The sequence below is a fragment of the Castor canadensis genome, chromosome 19 (assembly GCF_047511655.1).
Source record: "Castor canadensis chromosome 19, mCasCan1.hap1v2, whole genome shotgun sequence".
Lineage (NCBI taxonomy): Eukaryota > Metazoa > Chordata > Mammalia > Rodentia > Castoridae > Castor > Castor canadensis.
This window is the reverse complement of record NC_133404.1, coordinates 24,926,938-24,940,032: the sequence shown is the minus strand read 5'-3', so window position 1 is coordinate 24,940,032 and position 13,095 is coordinate 24,926,938. Positions and strand designations below refer to the sequence as shown.

The following is a 13,095-nucleotide window of genomic DNA, read 5'->3' as shown; positions in this document are numbered from 1 at the left end:
ATGATTTTTTTTTTAAATAGAGCATCCTGAACTATATGCTTGGGTTGGCTTCAAACTGCTATCCTCTTGATCTCTGCTTCCTATTTTTATTTTTTGTACCACACTGGAGTTTGAACTCAGAGCCTATGCCTTGAGGCACTCCACCAGCCATTTTTTTGTGATGGGTTTTTTTGAGATTGGCTCTCATGAACTTTTTGCCTGAACTGGCTTTGAATTGTGATCCTCCTGATCTCTGCCTCCTCAGTAGCTAGGATTATAGGCATGTGCCACCAGCACTCAGCAAAAATAACTTTTTTTCTTTTTGCAGTGCTAGTATTTGAACACGTGACCTCATTTTTCCTAGTCAGGCACTCTACCACTTGAGTCACTCCACCACCCTCTCTGCCTCCTGAGTAGCTAGGATTACAAGAGAGAGCCAGTTGAATCACAAAGTATCTTAAATCTAATGAAATTCAATTCACTTTTTTTACTTGTATCACTTGTCCTTTGGGAGTTCCTATAATCTATATGTTTCATATTTCTTATTCTTATATATATGGACTGGTTTTTATGTACCAGTATTTGTATGATGTGACGGAAGAGTCCAATTTTCTTAGCAAATATTTTTTGTTGAAAAAATATTTTTTATATTGAGTTGATGTAACAAATTTGGATAATCACATTCCATAAAATTAAGGGTTAAACTTTAGCACTCATTTTTAATCACTGGGATATATGTCCAGCTTTATTTTGATGTCACAATATCTTGTTGATTATCAGTTTGTGATATAAATTTTTAAAGTCAACGTATGACTTAAGTACTCCAATTTTTTCTTCTTTCACAGGATTGTTTTGACTGTCTTGTTTTCTTGTATTTCCATATGCATTTTAGATCAACTAATTACCTGGTCTGGCTTGAAACAGAGATCCTCTTGATCTGTAGGTAGAGTTTCAGGTGTCTTTCTTCTTATCACATTTCTGTTACTTGATTTCCCTTCTATTCTCTCTTTTTGTGAGCTTGGGATTTGAACTCCGGGCTACATGCTTACAAATCAGGCACTGGACCAGTTGAGCCACACCCATAGCCCATTTTGCTTTGGTTATTTTGGAGATATTGCCTCCAACCATTTGACCGGAGTGGCCTCAAACTGTGATCCACCTTATCTAAGCCTCCTAAGTAGCTGGGATTACAGGCATGGCCCACTGGCTTCCCACCTTAGATTCCCATTTTATACATGTGTTGTTGATAGCAGTGCCCTCTTGCAATGATTCACCTCTCCCTACTGTCTTTCCACTTCCTTTTCTGCCTATTGCACTTGGAATCCATTTCTTCTAATCCCTTTCCATTCTGTCCTGTGGGTTTACCCCTTGAGTGAGACAGAGGTAGAATAAAGTTTCTAAAGTGACCCCTTCTTAGAGAGAAGTTTCTGGGCATTGGAGGAAAGTCCATAAAATTACAAAACCCCTCTTGGACCAAGAATTCTGGGAATCTTTCACTCTCCTGCTACCTTAACTCAGGTTCTAGGAAATTAGTCAAATTTGTCAGTATAATGCTGACAGGTGCCCCTACTTGTTTATGGCTCCATCCCATTCACTTCTGGTAAGAAAATCTTACTTGTATCTCTTCTGAATTGCTTTTCTCTCAATATTTTGGTGTTCAGATTGCACTATGATTCCTATTCTCTGGTGGGATCCCAGAAAAGTAATTGGTTTTCTGTCTCTTCAGCTCTTATTACATGGATAGGTATAATAACTTTCAAGCTATTTTCATTTCAAAGAAGAAACCATATGTATGTGATACAGATGCTTGGGAAGAATAATATGGGGGTCACATGTCCTCATTATATTGGTGATAGATGATATAAGCATGATTTTCACATGAGATGTTAAAAATCACTTCATTAAGATAATGTCTGCAAGGTTTCTTCTCTGTAAAGTTGCAGTTTCTCTTTTTTTATTCCCTGTATGATTTAGAAATAATTCATGAAGCTCATTCCATATACAACAGGAGAGAGGAATTAAGTATCATCTCTTAAAGGAAGAATTGCACAGCACAATATGTAAGATGGGGAGATAGCCTGACTCTTTTAAGTGTCCTGTTTATCCTTAATGATTCCTTAACCAACTGTAGCATTATCAATGGATGTTTTCTATTACTGTTATCATGGCGTTCTGTTGATGCTTTGCTTCCTTTATTCCTTTTATATTTATTACATTGGGTTCTTAGGTTAAAAAGATTTGCTCCCATTTACTCATTTATGTTTTTGAGGTAAGAATATTAACATGATATCTACTTTTCTAACAAATGTGATGTGTTCTGGAAAATACTGTTATGTTTAGGCCTGCTGTTGCAAAGAAGATCTCAGGAATTTATTGTGTAGGGAAACTTTTACCCTTCCTGAATTGTGACTCTCCATTTCATTCTCTCCCATCTCCACCAACTAGTATTCAAACCATGAGCTTGACTGTTTTGATACTTTATTAACTATGACCACACAGAATTTGTCTTTCTAGGAGTGGTGTATTTTTCTTAACATATAATCTTCAAAGCTTATCCATATTGTCATGTAGGGCAAAATTTCATACCTTTTTAAAGGTTTCATATTACTTCTTTGAATATATTCCATTAATATACATATTCCCAGAATGGTGTTTCAGAATAATTTTACATTTTTGCTAGCTTCTTTTGTTATTTGTTTTCAGTTTTATTACACTATACCTAGAAAATTGAAGGAAGTTATATTAATTTTGTTAAGATTTTTTGTCTTAAAATGTGGTATGTTTTGAAGAAAGTTCTGTGGGATGCTGAGAAGCATGGGTATTCTGTAGCTTTTGGGTGAAATATTCTATACCCATTATAAGAACATTTGTTGTATAGTGTCATTTAGTTCTGTAGTTTTTTTGTTGATGATTTTTATCTGGATGAAATGAGGATGGTTAGTTGAAGTCTCCCAGTATATTTGTGTTGGGGTCTATCTGTGCTTTGAGTTCTGGTAATATTTGGTTTTTGAAGCCATTTCAATGCCTCCTCCTTGTGGCTATGCATTTTTATTCTGCAGAAATTCCATCTTATATGGTCTGTGTATCAGTGTAGAAATAATGGAACACAGTAACCCAGTCTTGTTGGGACTACACTCTTCTGTCCAAGAAAGCAGCAGTCTCACACTCTACAAGCAGCAGAACTTCCTGGTCTGGCATTACCTGTGAATCGGCCCATAAAGAATATGCAAGGGTGTGCCCATTTACTCTTCAGACACATGAAATATCTCCCAATGAGACATTTCAAGGAGCTACTGTCAGAGCAAGCAGATAAAGAGGACAATTGGGGGGCTGCATAGAGGCCCTCTAGCTCATAGAGACCTCCAACCTCATCCCAAAGAAGTAGGCAGACCTGGAATTATCTCTAGAGCAAGTCTTGTAAGAAGACATAGGAAGTTCTGTTCTGTATGCAAGCAAATACAGATATCAGGCTTTTTTCCATGTGGGACCTTCTGGGGTGTATTATTCTTGAAGCAGCTGGTTGGAAGATTCAGTTTGTATGCAATACACTTTTCATGCATGGAGAGATCCCAACCTCCCTTTAATGCCAGATGGCACAAATTTAACTTAAGAGCAATCCAGCAAAGAATACAGTCACAAGGAGTGCTTCTTTCTCAATCTTGCCAGCAGAACTTTCTAAACTCACAGAAAGTCCTTGTGTCACAGAAAGTCTAATGTCACAGGAAGACATTATAGAGCTAGAATTGTAGCTGGAGTAAGCCATGGGAGGTGGTATTAAGAGTGTTGTCCCTTCCATTTGTGATCAAGGAGGTTCAGTTTTGTTTGCTTCATATGCTCCCAGATCCTGCCTTCTAAGAGGCCAGAACTAGAGAAGGCAGCCAAACACTTTACAGGGGAACATTGGAAGCAAGGCATATCCCAGGGACTGGAACCTTCATGCTGTTCAAAAATGTTCTTTTTTGTTTGAGCTTGAGGGAAATTCTCCAATGCCATGCCTATGCCCTTCCTTCAGCATTGTTATTCAAGATCCAAGCCCTCTGTCAGTCAACTGAAACATGGGCACTATATCCAGTATAACCTCCTCACCCCTATTAGGTGTCTTAGGTAAATGTCAGGGAATCTTGGCTCCTAGCAGGAATAGCCTGCTTTTCTTTGTTCTCACCATCCTCAGAGAAGGAGGTGGGTCCTTTTGGGCCACACAGCTTTTAGTTACTGCTACGTTGATACTTGGTAGAGGAACTGGACCATTGTCTACTGATCCATTCCAGAATCTTCCAACAAGGTCTTCAGAGTCACATATTGTTCAGCAATTTTACATCAATTTCAAACAATTATTCAACAAAACACTGCAGCTTAATAGAAGGCACAATGCTCAGTCTCAAGGAGACCGTGTGGCAGAGGCTGATGAGAGTGGTGCAACACAGCATATGTGCAAGGAGAAGACAAAGCTGGAGGACAAAGCCACTATACTCATAGGATTCAATGTTTTAAACTATCCTTATCTCCCAAAGTGGTCCGAATATGCAGTGCTATCAAAATATCACTGATGTTACTCACATATATAGAACAAAAGTCATTTCATTTTGGCAAGAGTTCATTTAGTAGCTAAATATATGTGAAATCTCCTTTCCTTTTCATGTCAATGCATGTATTATATAACATAGATTATATTGTGAATATTGTCTGGCAAGAAACCTTCTTGTACACACACACACACACACACACACACACACACACACGAGAGTTAAAAGTCATGAAAGGGCTACATGTAGATGTGGACAAGGAATGACCCAGATCTGAATTGCTAATAATGCCCAATGAGTTCACATGATGTCCCCCAACAACCCAGGTGTTAAAAAGGATTAATCCCCAGCTGGCCTTATTTGCAGGGAAGTAGTAGAAATCTGTAATAAAAGGTCCATAAGGGGACATCTTAGTAATGGAGTGGTCTCTCCTGTGCTATACTTTGCAGAAAACATTGCAGAACAAAAGACAGTCAGAGACAACAGGGTAAGCAAAAGAGCAGAGTTTTATTGAGCAGACAGAAAAAGATCAGGAAAAGGCCCTGCACTGGAAGGAGTCTCAGAAATGCTGAGCAGCTGGATGCTCTTTTATCTGGAGGTTTTATTTAAGAATAAGATTCTTATTTCCAAGGTAAAGGGAAGCCATTTGTGTTGCAATACCATAGCTCATTCCAGTTATTCACTGGTGTCAACTAGTAGATACCCTCAGTATACTATGTATGTTTTTCCGTCCAGATCTAATTGGTCCTGCATTTCATTCACTCATGGTCCATTGGCTGCAGCCATTACAAGGTGCTAGAAAGCAGTTTTAAGTCTCCCCATATCCTGTTTATCTTGCCTCTGGGCCAAAGGTAAATTCCATTGAGTCCCCTTTTCCCTAACCTGCCTGACTGGTCCCTACTTCCTACCTTCCAGTCTCATTAGGTGTTTGAGGGGCACAAGTTGAAGACAATAGTGAGATCTGGCCCCGTCCTCTTCTAGTCTTTGTTACCTGGCTGCCGTGAGATAATCAGATTCCCCTACTATACTTTCCTGCCGTGATATACTATCACAGGCTTAAACACGGTACAGCCAATCAACCATGGACATAAACTTCTGAATCAATAAGCTAAAGTAAACCTTTTCTGTTTTTCAGCCCATTTTCTCAGATATCTGTAACAGTAATGGAAAGCTAACTAACCCACCATAGTTAAGAGTTCTCTATGTAAGAGAGGACATCCCACACACACCAAAATGTACTAATTTGATTTTACAGGTACCTATGACATAATTGGCTTTATTTGTGTCTTCTGACTGATACTTTCATATTTCTATCTAGCAACTAATGACAACAGAGTTATTAATGAGGTTGTAGAAGTTCTATTTTAAATGTGGAAATGAAAGGTTTTCTTTTTTCTTTTCTTTTTTTTGAGGTACTGGGGTTTGAACTCATCACCAACAGTTTGAACCATTCCAACAGCCCTTTTTCTGAAGGGATTTTTTGAGATAGGGTCTTGTCAACTATTGGCTTGAGTTGGCTTCAAACCACAATCCTCCTGATCTCTGCCTCCTGAGTAGTTAGAATTATAGGTGTTAGCCACCAGTGCCCCCTGAAAGTTTTAAAAGTATTTTTCAAAACACTTATTAAGAAAGAAAATATTAATAGCAAAATACTCACTGAAAGTTTGTATTCCATGGGAGCTTCCTAAAGACATAAAGATCTGGATCCTTTAGACCTGAGGTGGGGTTCTGGAGTAAAGTGCCTGCTTTGCAAGTACAAAGCCCTGAGTTCAATTGCTGGTGCCACCAAAAAAAAAAAAAACTGAATAATTTTTCCCACATACTTTTAGGTTTAATTGAAATTCCTGATGAAGAAACCCAATTCATAGATTATTAGTAATAAAATCTGCATATTTGTATTTCAACAATATAACTCAAACTTCATGTGACTTGACAATATTGAAAATCAGTTGAACCTAAATGTATTGGTTAATGTTTGAGCACTGAATTTTATCCCCACTCATGTACAAATCTAACCTTCAACCATTACCACAAAAGCACATTATTTTTGTATTCTAAGTTTTGAAATGAGGCCATTTCATTTTGAGAGTACTGAATCTTTGCATTTCTGTAAGAATATTAGAATCAGTTTGACAATTTAGAGGAAAAAATATCAGGGAATTTGAAAAGGGATTGCATTGAAGTTAAAGATCTACTTGAATGTATTGCCATATAAACAATTAAATAGTCTTCCCCTGGTCTGGTTATGGTTTGAGTATATCCCCACAAAGGTTCATGTGCTAGAAGGTTGATCTGCAGTGTACTGATGATAACAGTAACTGGGACCTGTAGGAGATGGGGCCTAATGGAAGGTCAGATTAAGGGGAGTCCCCATGTCATAAATAATTCATGTTGTTCTCATGGGTCTCCAGTTAGTTATCATAATCATGAATTGTCATAAAAAATCTAATCCCTGTTGGAGGTAAAGCTTAGTGATATATCTCTTATCTAGCATTTACAATGCCCTTTCTCTGAAAAAAAAAGGAAAACAAAAAGATGGAATCTGGACCATGAATCTCTTGGGCTTCCTGTCTCACCATGTGATCTCTTCTGCAGGCACTCAGGCACTTCAAGCATTTTGACCCCATCTACACTGAAACTATGGCCATATCATATGGCACAGCTTGATCTTAGACCTTCAGCCTCCAAAATTGTGACTTAAATAAATCTCTTATCTTTATCAAGTACCCCAGGCTTAGAGCCACTGGACACACACTACCACACCTTCTTTCAGTGAACAGCAAATGTTCTCCACTTTTTAGCATCTCATCAATTTTGTTCAATAAGTTTTATTGTTTTCAGTGTGCATGCCTTCCACATATTTTACATTTATTTCCATTTTTTCCTTTAGGATTATTTTATTTTTATTTTTTAAGAGTGATTTTTTAAAATTTTTGTGTTGTTTGGGGATACCTTGTAGCATCTACAGAGGTGTTTACAATGTATCAAATATATTGAATTTGAATTCACCTCCTCTACTGCTCTCCTTCATTCCCCCCCACACACCATTTCTGGAACAGTTCAAACAGGTATCATTTTTGCACTTACATACATGTATATATAATATGCACTGTATTCATCCTCCTACCCCATTTCCCCACCACCTCCCCCTCCCACTGGTGCCAGTACCCATGCCCCACCAACCTAGTACCTGTTCTGCCCTCCTGTTCTCTGGTTTTGTAGAAGAAAAAAACCATAAAAGATAAAAAGAGAAACATGCCGTTTTTGCTAGTTTGAGCTAAAGATAGCTACACAGGGAGCTTCCTTGCATATATGTGTTACAACCCCAGTTGGTTCATTTCTTCTAGTCCTCTTCACTCCTTCCTAGAATGCTTCTATGTGAACCTGGCCAGTTTAAAATTTCTGTATTCATTCCTGTCAGTAAGCACATCAACAACATTTAACTTTTATGTCTATAATCTGCATATGAGGGAAAACATTCAGTTTTGGCCTTCTGAACCTGATTAACTTCACTTAAGATGATGTTCTCCAGTTCCATCAATTTACCTGTGAATAACAAAACTTAATTCTTCTTTGTGGGTGAGTAAAATTTCATTGTGTATGAATACCACATTTTCTTAATCCATTCATCAGTAGTGGGGCATCTTGGCTATTTTCATAGCTTAGCTATTGTGAATAGTGCTGCAGTAAACATGGGTTTGCAAGTGAGTTTGTTGTAAACTGACTTACATTGCTTTGGGTATCTCCCTAAGTGTGGTATTGCTGGATCATATGGCAGATCTATTTTTAGTTTTTTGAGTTTCCATACTGTTTTGCATAGTGGTTTCACTACCTTACCACCAGTAGTGTATGAAGGTTTCTTTTTCCTGAATCCTTGCCAACATTTGTTGTTGTTGGTATTCTTGATGGTAGCTATTCTAACAGAAGTGATGTAGAATCTTAGTGTGGTTTTGACTTGCATTGCCTTTATGGCCAGGGAAGGTGAGCATCTTTTTCATGTGTTTTTCAGCCATTTGGACTTCTTCCTTTGAAAAAGTTCTATTTTTTTTTGGGTCATTGATTTGGGGGCAGTTTAGTTTTTTGAGCTCCCTGTATAGTCTGGTTTTCAGTCCCTTGTCTGATGCATAGCTTCAAAGATGCTCTCCCATTTTGTGAGTGACCTCTTCAATTAAGTTACCATTTCTTTTGTTGTACAGAAGTTTTTTAATTTCATGTAGCCCCTTTTGTGAATCCTTTCTCTTAGTTGCTGAGCCATTGTACTTCAACAGAGAAAGTCCTTGCCTATGTCTACTGCTGTATTCCCTGCTCTTTCCTGTACTAGCTTCAATGTTTCAGCTCTGATATTAAGTTCTTAATTCACTTTGAGTTGATACTTGTACAGGGTGATAAACATGGATTCAGTTTATTGAAGTTAGATATCCAGTTTACTAGCAACATTGGTGATAAGGCTGTCATTTTTCCATCATATGTGTTTGGCATCTTTCTGAAAAGTTAGGTGGATGTAGCTGTGTGGATTCATATCTGGATCCTCTATCTGTTTCACTGGTCTTCATATCTGTTTTGTGCCACTGGTCTTTATATCTGTTTTGTACAGAGCCTTGATTCATGGCTCTGTAGTATAGTTTAAAGTCTGGTATTGTGATACCTCCAGTTGCTCTTTTTGCTCAGTATTGCCTTGGCTTATTCCATGTCCTCTGTGTTTCCAAATGAACTTTAAGGTTGATTTTTCAATCTCTGTGATGAATGTCGTTGGGATTTTGTTGGGAATGATGTTAAAACATGTAGATTGCTTTTGGTAGTGTAGCCATTTTTACAATGTTGATTCTGCCAGTCCCTGAGATGGGGGGATCTTTCCATCTTCTGTAGTCTTCTTCAATTTCTTTCTTTAGTGGTTTGTAGTTTTCCTTCTAGAGGTCATTCATGTCCTATGTTAAGTTTATTCTTAGGTATTTGATTTTTTTGAGGCTGTTATAAATGGACCTGTTTTCCTATATTCTTTCTCAATCTGTTCATTGTTGGTGTATAGAAAGGCTGCTGATTTTTGTAAGTGGATTTTGTAGATTTTGTGTAATTTTTTCATGTCTTTTAGGTGTTAGATCATGTCATCTGAGAACAGGGATAGTTTGACTTCTTTACTGATTTATATTCCTTTTATTTATTCTTCCTGCCTTATTGCTCTGGTTTCCTAGCCAAGATACTGTGTTGAATAGGAGTAGAGAAAGTGGGCACCCTTGTCACATTTTCAGGATTCTTTTAAGAATTTTTTTGTTTTAATTCATCATGATGGAGTGGGTTTTGAACTCATGGATTTGTGCTTGCAAAGCAGATGCTTTATCCCTTGATGCATGACTCTTGTCCATTTAGCTGTGTTTGCTGTGCATATGGGGACTCACAGACTATTTGCCTGGGCTGGCCTAGAATTAGTATCCTGCTGATCTCAGCTTCCGAAGTAGCTAGGACTATAGGAGGCAGAAGCTACCCCTACTGGCAGGAGTCTATTTTAATTGGATTTTTTTTCAGTTTATTTTTAGATTGTCAATTGCTACTGTGTTGAAATAGTTATTTTGTGTATTGACATCATATATTGCAATCTTGTTGAAAATAATACTGTTTTACATAAGGGAAATAATGTTTTATGCATAGGTAATTTTCTTGCTTATGCCTCAGTTTATATTATCAAAGCATAGATCATTATCTCTAGAGATATATTATTTCATCTATACCTTATTAGAACTGGGCTTTAACAAATGTTAAAAAGTAGTTATTTTATAATATGGGTATATTGTTACAAACTTTTTTATTGTGTGGTTAATGCACAATTCTTTTTTTGTTTTCACTTTTGGGTGTACTGGGGCTTGAACTCAGGGTCTACACCTTGAGTCATTTTGCCAGCTCATTTTTGTGATGGTTTTATTTATTTATTTACTTACTTATTTATTTTAGATAGGAACTCTCTGGTGAACTGTTCTCCTGGGCTGGCTTAGAACTCAAATCCTCCTGATCTCTGCTTCCTGAATAGCCACGATATAGGTGGCACCTGGCTATTAGTTTGCTTCTTATGTATTTATTTTTTCTCTGACACTCCCTCTCTAATCCCCTCACATTGTATGTTTCTTCTGTCTTATTGTGCTAACAACAAAGATATATATTTTAAAAGGTTCAGTGAAGATTTTAATCCATAGCAAAAACTGCTGTAGGGGGCAGGAGGAATGGTTCAGATGGCACAGCACCTGCCTAGCAAGCATGAGGCCCTGAATTCAAGCCTACGTATAGCAAAAAATAAAAATAAAAAGAACAATTTCAATATGAAAAAATGTCCAAAATGAACAGAACTAAACTTTTAATTTGTACCTTGGCAGCTTTGCTATGAACTACTAAAGAGGAATAGGAAGTGGTGGTTGAGCAGAGGCTGGGTGGAGTGAAGCCAAAGGTTATTACCAAAAATGGTAAGAGGGTGGGGCTATCAAAAACTGAAGCCGTTTGGGTTTGCTATCACGGCCGTTTTAAGGTCTTGGCTGTGGGAGCTCGCTTAAATCTGTAATCTGAGTGAGACAACAGGGACAGAAACAATCTGAAAACAGGGAAAAACACGATCTGCAAAATGAAGCAAAAAGGACTAGGGGACGTGCTCAAGTGGTAGGGCACTTGTGCCACAAGCACAAGATGCTGCGTTCTGATCAGAGGGAAAAAAATCTAAATATCAACATTATCTCTCCTGAGAGACAAAGGATTTGTGGACAGGGAGTGAGTGTCGTGCTGCCTCCAACTTTTAGGCCCAGGTATCTCGGGTCAGGTAAGACACCGGGACCCTGTCCTGTAACAGAGAGGGCCACAGACAAAATAGATGGCGTTGGCTTGTGATTGGCAAAGGCTTGATAAGTCCGCTCTGAAATGCGAGTCCTGTGCAGAGGTGGGAGGCCGCCCAAGAGGCCACTGGGCGGATGGACCGAACAAGATCAGCAGCGTGGATGTGTCTCTGATCCTAGGGAGAATTTGTTTTTATTTTCCAAATACTCTGAGTTTGTAGAACTTGCACTTAATAAAGTCCCTGGTAATCTTGGAGTCTTGACCCAGCGATACCGTCCTGCCTTATCCTGGCGGCAAAGTGCCACGTGTGCCCCATCTCTACTGTCCTGTCACCACAGGTATTTTCATGTTGGACGTTTGCCCATCAAGTCAGAGACAATTTTTTTGGATGGTGGTGTGTCGTAAAGAGGGAGAGCCACCACTACACAGTTTGAGGGAAAGGCACTTAATGCCGCCTTTTGGGTGATGGTACGCCAAGGTGACGGACCTCAGCGAGGGTCCCTATGTGTCTACATGGCCCTGGGGTGTGAACAGTGGAGGTGGAGAGCAGGGCTGAGCTGAGGTTTAGAGCTTTGTATTAACAGGGGATTTGGAGGTAGATAGGCAAGTCTGTTTGAGATCAGTGTTTTGTGCCAGGATTTCTGATGTGACTGGAAAAGAGTGTGTGTTGGGATGGCTGAAATGTCTGTGAGAGCGAGATGGAGAGGGTTCCTTGGTGCAGGAGCTATGTGCATGTTGGGAATACTTGGGTGTCTGAAGTTAATGCCAGGGAGAGCAGAATGGACACTGTTTTGTGGAGGGGGAGGAGTATCGGGTACAGTTTTAAGAAAATAATTTTTCCATGATCTTTTGGAAATATTTTTTATTGTTGTTTACTTGCCTATTTTAATCTGAATCTTTGCTTTGATGTGTGTTGCATATAGTAGTAAAATGTCAGGGAGAACTTTTATGCATCCTCTGAGAAATATGTTAAGTGAGGCCACAGGCCCTAGTCATTTTTTTGTGGTACAGGGATTTGAACTCAGGGCCTACACCTTGAGATAACCCCCCAGCCCTTTTCTGTGATGAGTTTTGTGAGACTGGGTCTCTCGAAGTATTTGCCTTGCCTGGTATCCAACTGTGATCCTTCTGATCTCTATTAGGATTACAGGTGTGAGCCACAGGCACCCAGCAGAGGACCTTGTCTTGTTTTCATTTTTGGTTTTGAGAATCAAGGCTGAAACACTCTGGGTGCCAATGGCTTATGCCTGTAATGCTAGCTACTCAGGAGGCAGAGATTAGGAGGATCTCAGTTCAAAGTTAACCAGGACAAATAGTTTGCTAGAGCCTATCTCAAAAAACCCTTCACATAAATAGGGTTGGTGGAGTGGCTCAAGATGAAGGTCCTCAGATCATGTCCCACTACTGAAAAAAAAAACCCCCTAAAACACACATGGGGAATGTAAGACAGCCTCGTGTTTCCACTGGTGCAGGAGCACAGGTCTGCAAAGGCACAGCAGGAAGAGGGCCATCATCCTGCTCCTTACATTATAGAAAGTCAGGGAATGGCCCAGCTTATTTGCTAAATTCAGCCCGGCTGGAACTTCAGACACACCCAGCCCCCTCCTAGAAGTGTTACAGTGAGGTGGGGTGTGGCTTACTAAGATAAAACAGGGAACACGACTGCCTCTGGCTTCCCAGTGGCAAGCAGTTTAGTGGGGATGTGGAGTGAGGACTGCCACAAAGTAAGGCAGGCAAATCTGGATGATTGGAATATATTACTTCTTTTTGAAAATGTTGATATATT

At 39.1% G+C, this 13,095-nt stretch overlaps 1 long non-coding RNA gene across 2 annotated transcripts in view; it reads left to right on the top strand.

The window, feature by feature from the left end:
* Nucleotides 1-13,095, top strand: part of LOC141419282 (uncharacterized) — a 72,558-nt gene that overhangs the window by 23,777 nt on the left and 35,686 nt on the right. The gene's annotated exons all lie outside the window — the stretch shown is intronic.